The sequence below is a fragment of the Planococcus citri genome, chromosome 2 (genome assembly GCF_950023065.1).
Source record: "Planococcus citri chromosome 2, ihPlaCitr1.1, whole genome shotgun sequence".
NCBI lineage: Eukaryota > Metazoa > Arthropoda > Insecta > Hemiptera > Pseudococcidae > Planococcus > Planococcus citri.
In genome coordinates this window covers 17,796,965-17,816,673 of record NC_088678.1, presented here as the reverse complement: position 1 = coordinate 17,816,673, position 19,709 = coordinate 17,796,965, and the positions used below count along the sequence as shown (strand labels likewise).

Here is a 19,709-nt window from a genome sequence, read left to right as displayed (position 1 = left end):
TATATTTGTGTAATTTTTACTCGTAGTAATTTTATTTCAATTCAATTTCAACGGATGGAAACTATAAACCGCAGAGGTGTCCAACGCTTGGTTCTTCTTCCAATTGCGACGTATCAAGGATGTTCGGATAAAAGGAAAAAAATAAACGAATTCTTGCGCACCCAGGCTACGAGATACTACCATGGTGCTCTCTATTATTTAAACGACGCCGAAGGGATTGTAGCGAGGTGCCCGCCGAAGGGGGAGAGCCGAGGTAGCCAGTTTTGTTCGGAGGAGCAGCACTTCGAATTAACGCTTAGTATCATGAAGCTGACGTGCGACATTTGCCGAAGAGAGGATCAGCCCTCAAGTTACTGGTAAAAAGCAGAAATCAGAGAAGATGAAAAATAATTAGTTGGTTTTCGTTTATGGTTTAGTTCTTTTTGTTTTTTTTTACGTTGTTGATTATTTTTGTTGCACTCGGAATATATTTATATTTGTATTTAATTTATGACTAATTTATTTTCGACTTGGGTAGTTGACTTAATTTTAGTTTAGTTGTAAATTTTGTTTTAAACAGAGAAGTTGAAAACCGGGTGAGCGAGCTTGAGGTTTTTGAATGAGAGAATTTTGGAGAAAAGTTCCAGAAATCAGAGTAATTTGAAAACTTGTTCGAGCAATAGTCAGGAAAGGCGCGAGAAATACTTACTTCAGTTGCAGAAAAAACAGAGAAAACGCGACTTGAAAACTTGTGGAAAATTCAGTTCCGGCCAGCTGTCAGGGAAAATAGCATCGTCCCAGCTGTCAGTGGGAATAACGCAAACATTCCCAGCTGTGGGTGAGAATAGCAACGTGTGGCTAGCTGTCCGTGACAGTAACGCGGCACTGATAACAAACTACACGAGAACAGAGTTTGCGAAAACGGTTTCTCGCGATTCGAAAACTGATAATAAACGGAGTACTTATAATATACTGTAGCAGAGATGACATAAAACAGTTTCCAGCTCCCCATGAATCTCAAAGCAGTTTACCTTCGGACGCCACCACCCACATTTCGGATACAGATGATTCTGGTAATTGATAATTAAATACGTATTGATAAATGATGTTTTCTTTCACGAGTCTTCAAACGTGTACACTGTATACATGATAGTTCACTTTGGTTTCTCTTTGACGAGTCTCCAAACGTGTATGTATACTGTATACACATACACACTTGGATTTTCGAAATTTCTGAATTTCTGATCTTCACTGAAAACTTTTCGTGGTCAGACCCATTTTCGGCTTAAACACACTTTTTCAAAAAAACTCGAAATATTCACTATGTATACTGTATACGTAACAGTTTACCTACAAATTTTTTTTTTTTTCAGATAACGGCTTCCAACTTTTCCGAAGTCCTGAACCCCGCCAAGAAGCCACGATATTGCACCTGGCGGAGACGTCGGAATCATCTCAAAGTACGTACTACGTAACTGAGATAATTAAATACCTCAAAAATTGAAATTTTGTTATTCGGTGAACCAACATGTAAACAGGTCACATGACTGGAGACCTGAATTCAAATTTTCGGCAGTTAACTGTAATGTATACAGTTTACACGATTGTTGACTAATTACAATTTGTTTGAATACAGGAAAGCGTTTACACAAGTTGATTGAGGAGGTGAAAGTGGTGAGTTTTGAAGACAGCCCAAGAGTGCCAGTTCCCCCATTGTTGTTATACGTGCCGGAAGGGCCGCAATTGAACGTTTTCGATAATGGTATGAATATTACATTTTGTCCATGCAGCTATGTATACTTTATTTCACTAACTCAATTGTTTTCTTGTTTAATGCAGAGGCGAGCAGTGAAGAAGACACGTTCGGGGACCTGGCTGTTAGCATTGCATTAGACGCTAAGGCGTTCTTGGATAAACTCTTTCCCAGCGTAGAGATGATTCGCATCTCTCTTGTGAGGTGTAGGTATATGGTGCTTTGTCTTCTAACCAGCAGAATTTTTTGCGAATATTTTCCTTTCCATTTTCGGATTAATCCAAGTTGAACTGTAAGTAGGAAGATTAAAATACCTATTTATTACATTTTGATGTCTTGCATGCAATTATGCATGTAAAAATCGGCCATATAGATGTAAAAATGAGCAGTACATTTTGGCAAAAGTACTACTCTAGGTGAGAAACATGACGATGAAAAGTACATATTCAGACCAAAAATTCAATTCATTTCTCACCCAGTGATGATATTTTGATGTGTTTTGTCATTCTGAATCGTGTCTAGGATCAAAACACGGCCATTTTTATATAGGAATAGAGAAAACCAATTCCTAACATGTTTCATAAATTCATGCTCGTAAGTAAAAATCAAGGCCAAATTTCTAATTTTTCAAACATCTAACTCTCACATTCCAACACATAACAATAGTTTCAGGCATTGATTCTACATATTTCTCGTACCTACCAAACGTTGAAAACAGACAAATGCTGGGTGAGATGGAAAAGCCAAAAAATTAATCAATCGTCTCTGGGAAGTGGATTTTCTATAGAAAAAATTGGACTGTGGATTCCGACTTCCGAGAAATTTTAACCAAGAAAAGAAAGACCATGGTTCCCGTTCCGCGTACGCATACGCTAAAATCAATGGTTTCAGGTATTTTAAACGCATTTCAAGGCCGTAGTTGCTTTGTAACGCGGCAACATACCCGCCAGCGGCGTGAAAACGCCAAATCCGTTAGGTTTCAACTCAACCATAGGGGGGGGGGGACTGATTCTTATACTTTGAACCTGTTCAACACTGCGTGGAGCCGCGTTTTGAAGCAAAACGCAAAAGAGTGGGGGTAAAAGCTTCATGTTCAAATACAGAGTGGCGTATAAGTCAGTATTCCGAAGTTTTTCGTAAATAAATCAAAAACTAAAAGCATCCTAGAAAAAAACTAATGACATATTAGGTCGATAGGAAATTTAATTCTCTGTAATTTTCCATACTTAATTTTTCCGTAGAGTGCTTATTTCCGCCTCCAGACCGAGTTTTATGAAACAGTTTGTGAATTTTTGAAATACTTTTGAAAAATTTGCAAACTGCGTTTCATAAAAATCGGTCTGGAGGCGGAAAAAAACACTCTACGTAAAAATGAAGTCGAGGAAAATTGTAGAGAATTAAATTTCCAATCGACATACTTAGTGCCATTAGTTTTTTTCTAGGATGCTTAGTTTTTGATTTATTTACGAAAAACACGCACATTCAAAATCTTTTCATTTATTTCAAATGAAACCTTTCCAAACGTGATAATGTAACCCATATCAAAAATCACGTTTTTAAAATAGTAAATTTTTATTACAGATCTTTCAAAATTATCATCTCCAGTATTCAGATATAAAAAACTTTTATTATCGATTAAATTTCTTTTATTAATTACTCAATTATGTCACTTGTTACAGTAAAACGTAGATCTGCTTAATTGCGTGAAAGTTCGAATAGTGAACGAGAGATCGAGCAAAAATAAAGTCTGAGTACCCAGTTTGAGTAACATCACATAAGTGTAATTTTCAATCGAACCTCAGATTCTTTTATTCGTATTCGAAATTTAAAAAAACAATGGCCGAGAAATATAACCCTTGGGCATACAAAGGTAGTCCCATATACATGGACCACGAAGACTGGCTAATCTGGACGGCAATAAGTAGGCAAACTTACATGAACATTTTGTGCGATCGATTCCCTGGCTACGTCAACGTCTACCTCGTAATCATACGATCCAAATTGGTCCTGTTCGAATAAATTTCACCACAGCGAGTTACGATTCTGAAAATGAAAACGCCTATATTCAGGCACTTTATCGTACTGTTGCCCAAAATGTACATACATGAAAATGTACCAGAGGACAACGACATCTGACGATGACGAATAAAAATTCACGCTAAATTCAGTCATTAAGCATGGACAATGCAATTTTAGGAGTCAACTGAGTTGAATTTTATGATTTCAATATTTCGAATTTAGAAGTTTATTTTATTATTTTATTTTCTTTCGTTTTCTTCAGGGATTGTATCTCCTCTTGAATAGGAAATTTATGAATTTATCTATATTTACGTATAAGTAGAAATTTGAGTCAGTACTCTCTGCAACGTGTCTCTTTAATTTTTTCTCAATTATTTTAGAAGAAGTTTTTATTTTTTTTGTTTTCGAAGGCAAATCGAAAAATTCAACTAGTAAAAAAACCTTCTCTGCCAAATCGATAGTCGTTTCTTCTCTCGCCTACCTACCTAAATTTATCGAAGTCAATCTCGATGTATCGAGTCGTAATATTTTGCCAATTGGTCGCGTGTCATCGTAATTAATCTCTTGTCTTTTTATTTTTTTTTTTTTTTTTTTTCTATCATCGAATAGCATGTCAGTCGAATACGCCGCAATTCTATGCGTACTATTGCGTAGGCTGCTACCAGAACGTGGCATACGAGACCAATGCAATGGTCAATTAGTCGAACGAGCTTACTCAGCTGAATGCGGCGATTTATACCACGCAGCCTGCTTCAAGATACAAGTATCCGGGAAGTTTTATTTTTCTGCATTTAATATGTACCTATGCTTTCAGAATGAAAACAATATCCGATGATTTTTCTCCTGATGGAACTCCAACTTACTATAGGGATCCTCATGAAATGTCCCCCGAGGATTTGGATAGAAAGTGGTCTCAGTGGTAGCCCTTGACCGAAGCACCACACCATTGAAATTTTAGCTGCCAGTTCAGAGTTTGGCTCCCACAGTAAAATTTTCAAAAATCGCTATTCCGACGCTCAATTTCTTCTCACGGTGTTGTCGTGGGAAAATTCTAGCCCACGCGCTAGCACAATGGACTTTTTTCATTTTTTCCATCAAACTAAATTTTTTGTATTACATCTTTCGATGATAGTTCTTCATTTTCATCGAAAATAAAGAATTTGAATTCTTCGAAAAAATGTAACACAAGAAACTTGGTCGAACGGGAAAATAAAACACACCCTTGAGCAAGCGCCTAGATCAAAATAGAATGGAATATGATAAAGTTGTAATTCAAAACTGTCTACATTTTGCGAATTCTCCAGATGTGTTTTTAAAGGAGTGGATCTCTAGGTATCAATGGGCTGCTCAAAACAAAAAAGTGATTCAAATTCCAGGCGATACCAGCGCTGCTTCCTTTTTTTCACCACCTCCAGCACAGCCAAACACTCAATTACTCCCAAATTGATCGAAACCTTCAAATCTGCAGACAAACATTGGAAAACTTTTGACGAATTCCTCAAACTCACGTATTGAATTTGGAAAATCAGCATTGTATCGAACAATTTGGAATTATCAACTTTCTCATGCCCTTATTTCATGAAAAGAACAATATGTAAACATGTACTTGGAATGCAAAGTTGTCAGAAATGGGTTCGGGCTCCCCCCCCCCCACCGAGGCGAAATCCATTTCCTTCGGCCAAAAACGCAAGTATGGGAGGCCAGCTAAATCCAAAAGGGCACTATTGGTGCAATAAAACGTTTTTTTTCTATCAATTTGCAAATGTGTAGTCTGTGTAGTCTCTTTTTCATTGTATAAATTGTTGTTTTTTAATCATAAAATTAGTCGTTCCTAGATTCTATTGTGTCGTGAATTTCGCTTATCCGGTTGTCGTGTAAAATAATTATTTGTCGTTGAATGCATTTTTTTACCGTGCAATATAAAATGCCTGTCGTTGAAGTAATTTCTTTGTCGTGTTTTTTGTGGGCCGTGGTATTTATTTTTTTCTGTCGCTTAAACCCCTTATTTTTGTCGTGCATTCCCCCTTTTTTGTCGTAACGATAAATCATATCTTTTTCTATTTCAGCCACCACCGATAGCTAGAAAGGAAGGTGAAGCATTGTTTTTGTATTTTTAATGAGGCCGTTTGTCGGCATTTTAATATCATTTTGTTGTGTTTGTATTTATTTAGTCTCAAAGGACCTCGTTGAAGAAAAAGGAAATAGCAGCGCTAAGACAGATGAAGCGAAAGTGAGAGTCTGAAGAAGATGACACTCTGGACTGGAGGTTACGGAGGTTGCTACAGAGGTTTCGGAGGACTCCGATTCTGTACAGTTTGTAGGAGAATAACGCTTGATCCATCGATCTTATAGACTATCAAAACGTGTGTCAAAACCCAAAGTAGTTAAAATCGTTCGCGATTGGTTCATTGACAATATTTGGCAAATCGAATGGAACCATTCTACAGCTGGACCCGAGACAAAATTTCTCATTCCAAAAATCCGACCCTGGTAAGAAAGTGAACTCGAGTTAAATCATTTTTCGGCACAATCCTTTTCAAATCACGGCCAGTTCAATGAGTTTCTCTATCATAAGTTGAATAAAGTTCCCTCTCCTCAATTTGTCGTTGCTCTGGCGACGTTCAAAAGAAAGAAACGACAATTCATCTTGTGTTCGAATGCCTCTTAACATAATTTTTACGAGATAAATACGAAAATGATTCAACATAATAATGAAGAAGGTCAAACCCAAGAAGAAGCAATACTGATGCCGCAATTCTTTCGCTTCGATGGCGAAATTGTGGAATTGCAGTAAGTATCTCTATATCTTCGATCCAGGACCCCTTAACTGATGGTGTTTGTACTGGAAGTGGCAACCCTGCCTCCCTTCTCCTAGTTTTAGTTTTGTATCGAATGATGTGCGTCTATGATTATTGCATGAAGTTATTTTATTATCGTCTGTACTCGGATACTACATTAACCACTCTATTGAGTCTTAATATGAAATAGATTCCTCCTCTTATTTTTATCTAATTTCTCTGTAATCTAATTTTCCTTAGTTTTCCATCAAAATATCGTTATTTTCCACTATTTAGTATAATGTTGGCTCTACTGTAGAACTTTTGTATGATGGTGATCAAGTTACCAGAGCTCCAGCTTCTGAAGTTAGTATGAAAAACTTGATATTTTGCAAGTTGCACTAGTCTTATTATTTGAGAATTTGAGATATTCTTTTGTGAAAGTGTACGTGTTAGTCAACATATAAATGTCATGAACTTACTTAGGTATTTTTATTTATTTATTTTTGTTTAGCATACGGTACCCGTCACATCTTCCATTTCGAATGCTCAGCAGAATACTATAAATGGTCCAGGTACAAAAATTCACCCCTTCTTTTTACAACACACAGGGTCATTCAAAAAAGACTGTACAACTTCAAACGCGCGTTATAAAACAACACTGCATTTTTGTGCCGATATCTTGGCAGCACTGAATTCCTTGAAGAATTTCATTTTTAAAACACTCCCCACAAAATCAGTTTGGTATAAACGTTCGGCTGTCAGAACGATTTTTGTAAACAAGTACATTTTTACACGAAAGCTCATTTTTACCATGTCACAACTTTTGAAAATCGAAAGCTTGGGTACTGAGCAAGAAAGTTTTATGAAAAAGTTCAACTGTCTGCGTGGAAAGAAGCGTTTTATCACAAATTTCAAATCATGCAAGTTGTGCACGAGTTTTTTTCAGTTTAACTTTACCGCACTGAACTGATTATCGAGCAGGTCACCAAAATTCATTTTTTGTTGAATTTTATGGAGAGTGTGTTTATTTTGGGTCTCTCTGGCTTCTTACCACGCGGACAGTTGAACTTTTTTGTAAAACTTTCTTGCTCAGTACCCAAGCTTTCGATTTTCAAAAGTTGTGACATGGTAAAAATATACTTGTTTACAAAAATCGTTCTGACAGCCGAACGTTTATACCAAACTGACTTTGTGAGGAGTGTTTTAAAAATGAAATTCTTCAAGGAATTCAGTGCTGCCAAGAGATCGGTGCTAAAACGCACTGTTGTTTTATAACGCTCGTTTGAAGCTGTTCAGTCTTTTTTGAATGATCCTGTATGAAATCGAATTCTGTCTCATCCATACCAGTCGAAATGAGAACACCATATTGCTCAGTGAGCACAGACAGAATCCTTTCAGAATCTCAATCTTTGCATTCCTCGAAGCATGGGATATCACAGGATCATCAGAAAATGCGGAAAAATTGAACCAACTTGTTGACAAATCAGTTGAGTTGGCCAGAACGAAGTATAACAGTGTGCCCTATGCTGTTATCAATGATAATGCTTCAGCTATGTTGAAAATGGGAAAACTAACACCGTTATGGCACAGTTCGTGTTCTTCTCATACTGCCAATTTGCTTACAATTACAAAAGATCTAAATGATGACGAGCTGAAAACGTCATCGTATTTTGTGATAGTGCAAGCTCATGTGATACTAACCAACATTCAGTGACGTTCTTACTTAGTCCTTGTGCAGTTGGTGCTACTCCTATTGCTGTACTCATCACACAGGGTCAAAAGTCAAAGCACAGAAGCTTATACAAATGGTTTCAATTTGTTGAAAAAAACTCTACCGGATATATTTGCGCCAAAAATCTTCATCACAGATAACTCCATCGCAGAAATTAGTAGTCTTCAAGCAGTATGGCCAAATTCAATCAGTATGCTGTGTATTTTCCATATACTACAGGCGGTCTGAAGGTGGCTGTATGACAATAAAAATTCTACACTAGCAGAACAAAGGCCAGACTTACTGAAAAATTTCAATTTATGTGGAATTAAAGATTGTTTCTCAGAAACCTTGGATTTGGGGAGGAAATTGTCGCAGTAGTGTCGTTACATAAATACATACTACTATCCTATTAAAGAAAACTGGTGTATCACATATCAATAACTTTGCAGAAGTTTCCATACGAATATTCAAGGACATTGTACTGAGTCGAGTGAAAGCATACAATGTTATTTCGTTGATAGATTTTTGCAATACAGCTCTAGAATCTTTTTACTTGCGGAAATTCCGAACGTTCTGTAATTTCCAAAATCGATCAGCCTACTCATTTTTCAAATACCAAATGGGAAAAATGAAGGATATTATCCGAGAAACTGATATAATTCGAATTGATGACGATCTGTATAATATTGTACCCAGCACAACAGACTCCTCAAGCACGTACACAGTTGATGTAGCTGCAGGATCATGCACGTGTAAAGACGAATGTTATGGAAAATTTTGTAAACCTCAAGGAGCTGTGTACAAGTAGATATTTTCACGTTTGTGGGCGTAATTTTCCAGCAATTCGAGAAGAAGATCGTTACAAAATTGCCCAATTGGCGTTTGAAAAAAATTGTTGTCCTAAACTATCATTCTATGAAGATTTTTGCTGTAAAGATGTGCCAATGTTACCAGATGAGATTTTTTCAAATAAAAATATTCTTGATGTTGCCTTAGCTGAAACTGAAAGCTGTGATGTAGAGAAAGAAAACTATGATCCCAGAACAGAAGAACTTGGCTTAAACGATTACAAAGAAAAAAACAAGGCAGTTTTTCAAGAGCTTATCACCACGTATATGTATGGGTCCTCAGCTACTCCAGAAAATATTGCAAAATGTGTTGGCATGGTCAAAAAAATTTCCTCACCTGGCCAACTTGAATCGTTTTTCGCTTCCAGCCCTGCTGTAAGAAAACAAATGAGGACTCCTACCATCAAAGTGCAGCCCACCTCAATCAAAAGACGTCGCCCAGGATTAGCTAAAGGAAGTAAACGAATTGCTTGTGGTAGGATCGCAAAAGCAGAGAACATAAAAGCAAAAACTCGTACAACATTTTCGAGTGTTCTCGCACCACTGAATTAATGTGCATTTTGTTGTTACTTTGAGCTCATGAAATAAAAAAAAAAACCTCTAGCAACCACGAGTTCATCATCGTTTAATAATAGTGATGAACTTAATGACCTGTTATATCGGACTCTGAACCTAAAATTGAAGGGTAAGTTATTAATATAAAAGGTTGTTCGCGTTAATTTTTCACGTTTGAGCTCATCAAGTCAAAAAAAAGCACACTCGAGGTGGTCTGAAAATCAGCTTTTAAACGCATATTAAACTCATGAAACAGACTTGGTTTACACCTTCTCAAATGAATTCTCCCGCCTCCACAGAAATTTCATTAAAAATCGAAAATCGCACTCGAGGCTCTACGATAACTCGAAATAGTAATATAAGAAAGGGGCGGAGGATGGGAAGAGCGTTTAGACAAGATACTTATACCTAATAGCGATAGCCAGTCTTGCATAATGTTTCAATTTCTTTTTCAATGTCTAACACCTGAGAATTCAATGCAATTTATTGCACTCTTGGAACCTCAAGAACGGTTTCCATGGCTCCAGCTGGACGGTACAAAATCGATCACAGCCCCACTACCTCATTGCCATTGATGACCACAATACATATTACATACCTATTCGTTCAACAAATCATTGGCCATCAAGAAGCCCAGATACATCTCCTGTTGATCAATTTAATGAATACAATGACAGCTGTGTTCAAATGAAACGAATATAAACAAGTAAACTCTCAGACCATAAACCAAGAAACACGTTCAACGTTATTATTACAGTCAAGCAAAATCCGAAGAATGCATGGGCTCTATCGTAGTTGCATTAAACAAGATTTTGCTTCCCGGTTACTCTTTCGGATAAGATTTTGATGACTAACGAAACATTTCGTTAATATGTATTTCAAAACAAACGATTTATGGAGATATTTTTGTATTCAATCCAATCTCTAGTCTTGACCGTACAGAATTGTTACAAGTACATTGAAAAGTAAATCTGACATTCCGATTTTCAATCAGTCTGATGGTATATACTCCCATTAATTTTGATAATTTTCAGAACATCACCTTTGTTAGGTAATAATAAATTTTCTGACAATCTTACTCTTTTAAAATAATCCAAAAGCGAATGAATATCTCAAAACCGGAATTGAAAAACGTTCCTACCCCCTCCTCCTCCTCCACCAAGGTGGCTGAGCCGACCATTGTTAGCGGAGGCAGCTCGCATCTCAAAAATCATCAATCAAAAGTCTTGAAAAAGTTCATTTTTTATGATGTTCTATTCTTTATTTTCAGTAAATAGTAACAATAGGTATACCAATTTACCTACTAATTGATAGGTACCGATTCGCGAGGAAAATGATGATTATAATTTAACCGACGACGTATGATCGTAATTCGTAAATCAATACACGAAATTTTATGTTCATATCTGATTGCAAGAGGGTTTTTACTTTTTGTTAATTAGCGGGCAGAGGGAAGAGGGAACCAAAAAATAAACCACCAAAATTACATATTTATACGCTTTACCCAGTATATTTTCACGTTTCCGAATCCCAACGTCTTCCAGAAGCGCAAGAATTCTTTCAAACGTTCAATTCGATAATCTAGGTACTCCAGTATTTCAAGAATTTTTGAATTCAAATCCATAAAAGTTCTAATAACATATTCTTACTGAACGTGAACTGGTGTACCAAAATTATTGAAAGGACCAAGCAATATCGAAAGAGCATGAATGAACACATATCCAGACAAAATTTCAAGAACTTGAGTACATTTATCGATGTTTGATTAATTTTTGAAAATTAAATTACTCGTTAAAATGGGCTTCAAATTTGAAAAAAAAAATGAAAATTCCACTAAATTGATGAAAAAATCTGACATTGGGTATAAATGTTCTATTTTTTCATCCACGGGCCCCAACAATTTTTGGGACTTTTACCTATTGGGGGAGGTTCTGGGGGCCATGGGTGAAGTCGATTCGAAAAACTAAGGCAATATTCATGTTCAGCGATATCGAAAACATAATATTGTATGTGTCACACGAATGTAACCATTTTTGGGGGGTCACCCCCTTTGGAGAGGTGCATGGGGGCCGTGGGTGAGTCCAGCAATCACAAATCCGACGTCATATTCGTGTTCAGCGTCACCAAAAACATACTATTTCACGTGTCGCACGAACAAAACACTTTTTTGAATTTTTACCCCCTTTGGGAAGGTGCCGGGGGCCGTGAATGGGGTCCAATCAAAAATCTGACGTCATATTCGTGTTCAGCGTCACTGAAAACATACAATTCGATATATCACATGCCCCAGATTTTCATTTGAAAGTTTCGCCCAAAATTGGGGGCGGGGTGCTCCCCCTCCGTCAAGAGTTCTATCTCGAAACCTAAATATTTCGAAAAAGTATCAAAATGTACATGTATGGAAATTTTTTCAACATTTTAAATGTTAGCTCCCACTTACAGCGCCATTTTGAAATTTGAACTTTCAGATTGAAAGTTCAACTTCCAACTTTTGAAAATTTCAGAATACTTAAAAAGTTCAAAATTCAATGCCCTTTCGAACTGTGAAATCAGTTTTGATCAAAGTATCATAGTTTTGGAGGAATGGGCTGCTGAAGTTGAGCATCTCGAGACAATGTGAAAATAATGGAAGCCCCCCACCCACCCCCTGAGGGGGCTGGGACCAAACTGATTGCGGCTTTCTTACTTACTGGGTGGGTAGATATTGTAAAAAAAATTTGAGCAAAATCTAAGGACATGACCCAAAAACGTTGGTTGAGTTGACATGGAATGACCTTCCTGCCAAATTGATCGGAAACTGATTCGAGTTTTTTATTTCTGATATATGTCAATACTTAAAATGGGGCAATTAGTTCGTAGCGTCTTCAATTCCCTCCCTTCTTCGATCTTTGATTGTCGAAAATTCATACAAAGGTTTAACACACCTTCAAAAAAAAAAACAACTTTACTTCGTAGCGTCTTCAATTCCCTCCCTTCTTCGATCTTTGATTGTCGAAAATTCATACAAAGGTTAACACACCTTCAAAAAAAAAAAAAAAACTCGAAGAATTAATTTTAGAAAATTCCAAACACATTCAATTTACCACACGTTTCATGATGGGTAACAAAATATTCGTAACTCGACATGCAATAGGTATACTTTGAACGATCGTCAACAAAATCAATTTTATACCATTTCGAAGAGCATTTTTCAAACGCATGTTGCAACACAGCCTTGAAAAGACAGAGGAGAACTCACAATTTTACTCATATGAAATTTTTTTCTCGCAATGTGCGTACTTAGTTGCGTACAAACTCGCAAAAAAAAAAACAAGCTCAAACATAGAGAATTGGTATAACGAATTTCTTACCACGACATCCTTCCAGGTAACGATCGATGTATGGAAAACGCCACATTTTCTGACCTCTTCTTCGTTCTTCGAATTGAATTCACTCGGATCAAAATTACCTGCATAGAAAAGACTGTTTTAAAAAAACCGAAACAAAATCACACAGTTTTTCTTTCGAATTAATTAGTCTCGCGAATTAAACGAACGTCAAACTCGAGAACATCAAACCGATCACTCGAAATTACTCGACTCGCAGGCGAACATCGGTATCGTAACGAAAATCGCAAACGTACCTAACTTGCTCTTATCACAAGTAAAAGACAACTCGAGACTTGATTTAAACGAAGTGAAGCAAATACTCGGAAAATAAAAATCAAACCAACGGCTCGGTCATTTTATCGCTTCGACTGTGTAGGATCAATAGAATTGTCGAACGGTTGGAGAGAACATTTCAAAACTAGAATAATTTGGAATTTGGATAAAAGGTTCAGATAAGACGTGAACATTATTAGAATAGAAACCTGGCAGGTTCACATATGAAATATGCACTCGTACTCGTACTTGTAGATTCAACCGAACACATCATATTCGAGTCACGAAATTTCAGAACAAAATTCCTAAATTTATCTACTTAACTTTTCAACACAAGTAGGTACGAGCATTTATTTTGTAGGGAGATAACTTTTTAACAAAATATTGAATCGAAGGCAACGAGGATGGGGATACACATCGAATCACCAAAATCCTTCGAAAATCACCGAAAACATGAACGAAAAAAAAATCTTGGAAACGAAACCAGTATCGGGTATTTTTTTTCCTTTTCTACGAATAGAAGGAAGGAAAGGGAGGACGTTAATGAACTAAAAATAATCAGAGTGTAATTCGAGACAAAATCATTTCAGGTTAGGTCATCAATTTGATGGATTTTTTTTTCTGATTTCAGGGCCGAATTTGATTTTTAAAACAAGCCCCCCCCCCCACTTGAAATATTCAAAAAATGAAATAAAAAAATTCAATTTATTTGAAAAAATTTTTATTTAAGTATGTGTCAAAATTTTTTCTAATACTCGTACCTAACCAATTCTTTTCAAGCAAAAAACACTAATCCCTCAAGCTACATTGATTCTAATTGGATAAAGCCCTTCTCAAGTTGAACTTTTTTTGAGGAAATTGTTTATTTTTTGGTCAGAATACCTTTGAAATTTTCCTATCGGTCTCCCAAAAAATTTGGAGGTTTCCAAGGTTGAGAAAAATAAAATAAATGAGATACGTACTTATTCAAATTCCTAAAAATTAGTTGAAAATTTTCCTTTTCCGATCTGAAAACCTCTTAATAACCCTCACTTCGGGGGAAAAACCTCCCTCATCCTCTCCCCCCGTCGACAATGGCCGAAAAATTGGCACTACTACGATCAACACTATTTCCAATCATATTTCGAAAAATTAAACACAAAAATACAAAAAATTCGAATACGGAAAAATGTAGTGCACTTTGCTTCAGAAATATAAGAAAAAAAATCCTCAAATTCGAGAAAAAGATATCAAAAACTTGGCAAAAATTGACACAATAAATTTCACAAAAAAAAAAAAAAAAAAAATGGGAAAAAATGCAGAGAAAATGACCAAAACAGGAAGAAGAGGATTGATCAAGATCTGGAGACGAGTAAAAAAAAATAGTCAAAAAATAATGTGGAAAAACATCAAAAAAATAAAACTCAAGAGCAAAATTCAACATAAGAGCACTAAAATTTAAGAAAAAACATATTGAAAATTTAATAAAAAAAACTCATGAAAACTCGTGACAAAATTGCGGAAACCTTACAAAAATTTAGGCACAAGAGAAAACACGAAAATTCGGGGAAAATCGTCGAAAAATTGGGAAATAGAATCTACGAGAATTTAAAAGAGTAAAACGTGAAAAAAATCAAGAAAGCCCCAAAAAAATTCAAAATAAAAACATCGAGTCTCAAAATCCAAAAAAAAACTCAAAAACTCCATAAAAAAAAACTGTAAAAAGGACAATTCCACAAAAATTCAAGTAGAAAAATTACTAAAAGACGCTAAAATCATTAGAAAAATAGAATATGAATCGCGATGCATTTTCGATAAAAATAACCCAATACCGAAAATTCCAATGCAATACCTTACCTACCTAAATGATGAGAAAAAAATCTAAAAAATGTTTCATGCTGCGTAGATAGGCAAACCGTTCAACACAACACACCCTTTTACTGCAGAGAGATGACAAATAGGAAAAATTAAATCAGATTCTGCACATTCCAAAATAAATCGCCAAAATTGATACCAGGCACCAATATTATATCAACATTGATGCCTTCAGACCAGATTTCTAGAAAAAATGAGATGTCGAATTAAATAATTTTCATCATCCTCAGGCAAGAAAAGAGTGGAAAATATGGAATCAGAGCCGTGCAGTGAAGAAGATCTTTCTAAAGTATGCCTCATCTGTGATGAGCGAAGCAAGGATGAAGAGTGGGACATGAGTTACAGATACTTTGATGTAACTTTTACTATTCGTCATCTTGTACTCCTTCATTCGTCAACTTATTCGCCATAGTGAACAAGTTGACGAATTTGACTTGACCTCTTGCAAAATTTTCAAAATTTCAGTAACTTTTTAGCTAATATTATTATTGCATATGAGATATGTGTTAGCCAAGTGTTCAAAATATGTTTTGCCGCAATAATCAACTTCCTAGGTCTATTATGACGTGAGATACGTTTGCTTTGATGCTTAACTTCGTCAACTTGCCCGCCCTTCCCCAACGAACTGACGATGTTACACACTTTCGTTATTCACTTTTCACAGTGAGTTTTTCCTGTAAGTTGATGTAGACTGGCACTTTCAAAATTGCATTTCAGAAAAAATGTGGGGCATGTGATATACCGAATCGTATGTTTTTTGTAACCCTGAACACGAATATGACGTTAGATTTTCGATCGGGAACCATCCACGGCCCCCAGCACCTCCCCGAGGGGGGGGGGTAACTTGAAATAAAATGGTTTCAATCGTGTGACACATGAAATAGTATGTTTTCGATATCGCTGAACACGAATATAGCCTTAGTTTTATAAATTGACCTCACCCATGGCTCCGAGAGCCTCCCCCAATTGGTAAAAAACCAAAAAAATTGTTGGGGGCCGTAGATTGGGTCCAACCAAAAATCTGACGTCATATTCGTGTTCAGCGTCACCAAAAACATAATATTTGATGTGTCGCACGAAAAAACCCTATTTTGAACTTTTACCTCATTTGGGGAGGAGCTGGGGGCCGTGGATGGGGCTCAATCAAAAATCTAACGTCATATTCGTGTTCAGCGTTATCAAAAACATACTATTCGATATATTACATGCCCCAGATTTTTTTTCGAAAGTTTTGCCCAAAATTGAGGGTGGGGGTGCTCCCCTTCCATTAGGAGACCCCATCTTGAAACTTAAATATTTCAAAAAAACATCAAAAGGTGCATCCATGGAAATTTTTTCAGAATTTTAAATGGTAGCTTCCACTTACAGCGCCATTTTGAAATTTGAACTTTCAATTTGAAAGTTTAACTTTCAATTTTTGAAAATTTCAAAATGCTTAAAAAGTTTAAAATTTAACACCCATTCTAACTGTGAATTCAGTTTTGATAAAAGCATCACAGTTTTTGAGGAATGCGCTGCTGAAGTTGAGTACCTCGAGACAACGTGAAAATAATGGAAGCCCCCCACCCGCCCCCTGAGGGGGCTGGGACCAAACTGATTGCGGCTTTATTACTTACTGGGTGGGTACATATTGTAAAAAAAAAATTGAGCGAAATCGGAAGACATGACTTTCAAAATCGCACTTTTTTGGTCGAATTGACATGGAATGACCCTGATACGAGTCAAGCTGAAATTATGTAATCAAAATTATTCATTAGACTAGTTGTATTTGATCAAGTACCAGCAAAGATCTCTGAGTGGTACATAGCGGTAGTGGTTCTCTGATGCTGATTAATGAGGTCGCACCCTTGCTAAGGCCCTTGCTTGTGAGGAGTTATAAATATTGCTACGTGATTATTTTTTTGAAAAAAGTTATTCTGACATTTTTCAACATTTTAAAAATTTGCTCATTTTTTAATATTGTTTCCCAACGTTTTGTTCAATTGACGCTCCGCATATAGCTATTATCTTGAATTATTGGAAAGGAAAAATTTGTTGAGTAAGTTTTCGATCCGTTTTCAGCTGTTCTGAAGTTGAATAAAAAATTTCAAAATGAGAATTTATAATGTTTTTTTTTTTTTTTTTTTTTTAGAAAAAATCGAATAAAACTAGTAAGTGGAGATGACTCGTCAACTCAACAGAATTCCACAATTGTTGTTCCAGAAGGCATTTCAAAGTTTATTGGAACGATTTCGCGAGTGTATTTTGAAGAATGGAGATCATAAATTGAATAATAAAAAAAAAAAAATTGACGATCTAGCTTAATTAGTTCTCGAGTAATTGATTCACTGCGAGTACTTATTGACTGTACTGTGTAGATAGTTACAAGTATTTTAAACAGTGAATTTCTTAAATGAAATTGGATTCCATGGCCATGGGATTCGGTTACAATTTCATACATCAAAATCAATCCAAAATGATAAGTAGAATAGTCGAGGTATATTATGAGAACCAATATAGCCAAAATATTGAAACCTAATATGAATAGGTGCATAGTAAATAACACAGTGCATAATTTTTTTTTCTTTTCAAAGTCTTTGTGCCTTACTCATTGCAATTTCTCACACTTTCGGCCAATACATCAAAAATTATTGTACCATGTTGGTAAAAATTGGATAAGGCATAAGACTTACGCCAAAAAACTATGTACGAGATAGTAGTAGGTACTCATTTTAAGAGATTATAAAATTATATACGTAAAAGCAACGAAATTACACAAAATTGTCCCCCCTTCCCGAATTAGGAAAATAATTAACCAAAAAGCAGGGGCAATTTCTCAAAATACCCCCATAAACTTTATTATTAACTTCTTGAAAATACAATATTGTAAGAAGACATTAGTAGTCTACAAAAGAAAATCAACTGAGAGGTTTTTAGTCTATTAGGGGGAAAAAAAGGTTAATTCCAACTCTTTTTTCATGGTGGGTGCCCATAGGAAACCGCGTTAGCGAGCCAATATACCCATTATACCCAAACGAGTACTTGGTAAGTTATTCTAATCAAACTATGAGTTAGGGCAGCAGCCCAAGGTCCTTGTGGACCACGTTGCGTTGTAAGCAAACCGGAGGAACTTGCGGAAAAGCCTCCAGACCCTCCGCCGGGTCCTTCTAACACTAATGAGCCAATTCAGAGGTCAAAAAGTCTTAAACGATGATGTAAGTAATATTTATATCTCAGACTTTGAACATGAATCCGAAGAAATTCGTCGATGAACGGATAAAAATTAAAAAATCGTAAGTGTATCCAATGAGGAGACTGAGAATTAAAACAACCAGAACGAAGTCAGCACGAAAATTGACGAATATAAAACATGTTTGTTATGTACGTAAGTTTTCGATCCGTTTTCAGCTGTTCTGAAGTTGAACAAAAAAATTTTCAAATGAGAATTTATTCATGTTTTTCTAATTATGACATTTTGAAATTAAAAATTAACATTACCTAGGTATACATTGATCAACAAAGGATTGCTCGTGTAGACAACTATGTTCTAATATTTTTTCATTTTCCGTAGACCATAAAGAAATTTAGGACGTGGAACTGTATTGGAAGAGCGTCAGAAACTTTTTTATTTTCATTTTTTTGTACAATCTTATTCCTTATCCATGCAGATAATTATTACTAATGGTAATTGTCTCTTCTAGGTGGTTCCCGATGAGATAGTTCAACTCCTAATAAATGAAATCCTTCGTAGAGACGAAATTACTCGGTCAATTAACAATTCAAAAAACAACGTGGTAAGTAATGTAATAAACCTTCGCTATTGGGGGGAGGGGGAATTGAAGGGGCAGCAGGGTGAGATAACGAGACAAGATTACACGATTTTTCATTGTTTCAGACAATAGACCAGAAGAAACAAATCCAAATTGTTGAATAGTACGAGAAAAACATCGTGTCAAGGATATATTCCATCTCTAATGGTGTAATTGTACATACCAGAGACGAAAAGGCATCAGCAAATTTAAAACAATGCTGTGAATTAATCGCTAAATTTGAAGTGAGTAGTAGTGTAAGTTGATATAGGCTGGCACTTTCAAAATTGAATTTCAGAAAAAATAGCTATGAACCACCTTATGGGATCAAAAAGAAACGACTTGAAAGGGTTTTTTGTTCGAGTTTATATTTTCTCGAAATATTGAAGAAGAAGTTTTCAAAAAGTAATTATAAATGTAAACTTCAACTCACAAGATTCAGAGAACGTCAAGACGTCTCATTCATCAGTTCATTGATTGAAGCTTTACCTGGTATATTATATAAAAAAAGTAAGTAAAATCTCATTTTTTCAATTTCTTTTTTCTGTTTATTCTTTCATAACATGTTGCATGCAAAATTTGTCAAACCAGACACACATTATAGCACATTGGATGCTTGCTTTTGATTTTGTTTTGAATAGAATGACAACACCCGTTCAATCTACAGCATTAATCCATGGCCAACTCGTCTTTTTGGCCTATGAGCCCTTTTTCGTTTCATCTACCAGACATTCGGCAGGTGCAAGTGTATTATATCTCGATATGGATTATTCTTTGA

At 35.9% G+C, this 19,709-nt stretch overlaps 1 long non-coding RNA gene across 2 annotated transcripts in view; it reads right to left on the bottom strand.

Moving 5' to 3' along the window:
- Positions 1 to 12,319: 12,319 nt before the first annotated feature.
- The window catches only part of LOC135834839 (uncharacterized), a 174,201-nt gene continuing 166,811 nt past the window's right edge, over positions 12,320 to 19,709 (bottom strand). For both annotated transcript variants that reach the window (XR_010556780.1, XR_010556781.1), the window contains exon 3: positions 12,320 to 13,096. This is a non-coding gene — a long non-coding RNA (uncharacterized LOC135834839). The remainder of the gene's footprint in view (positions 13,097 to 19,709) is intronic.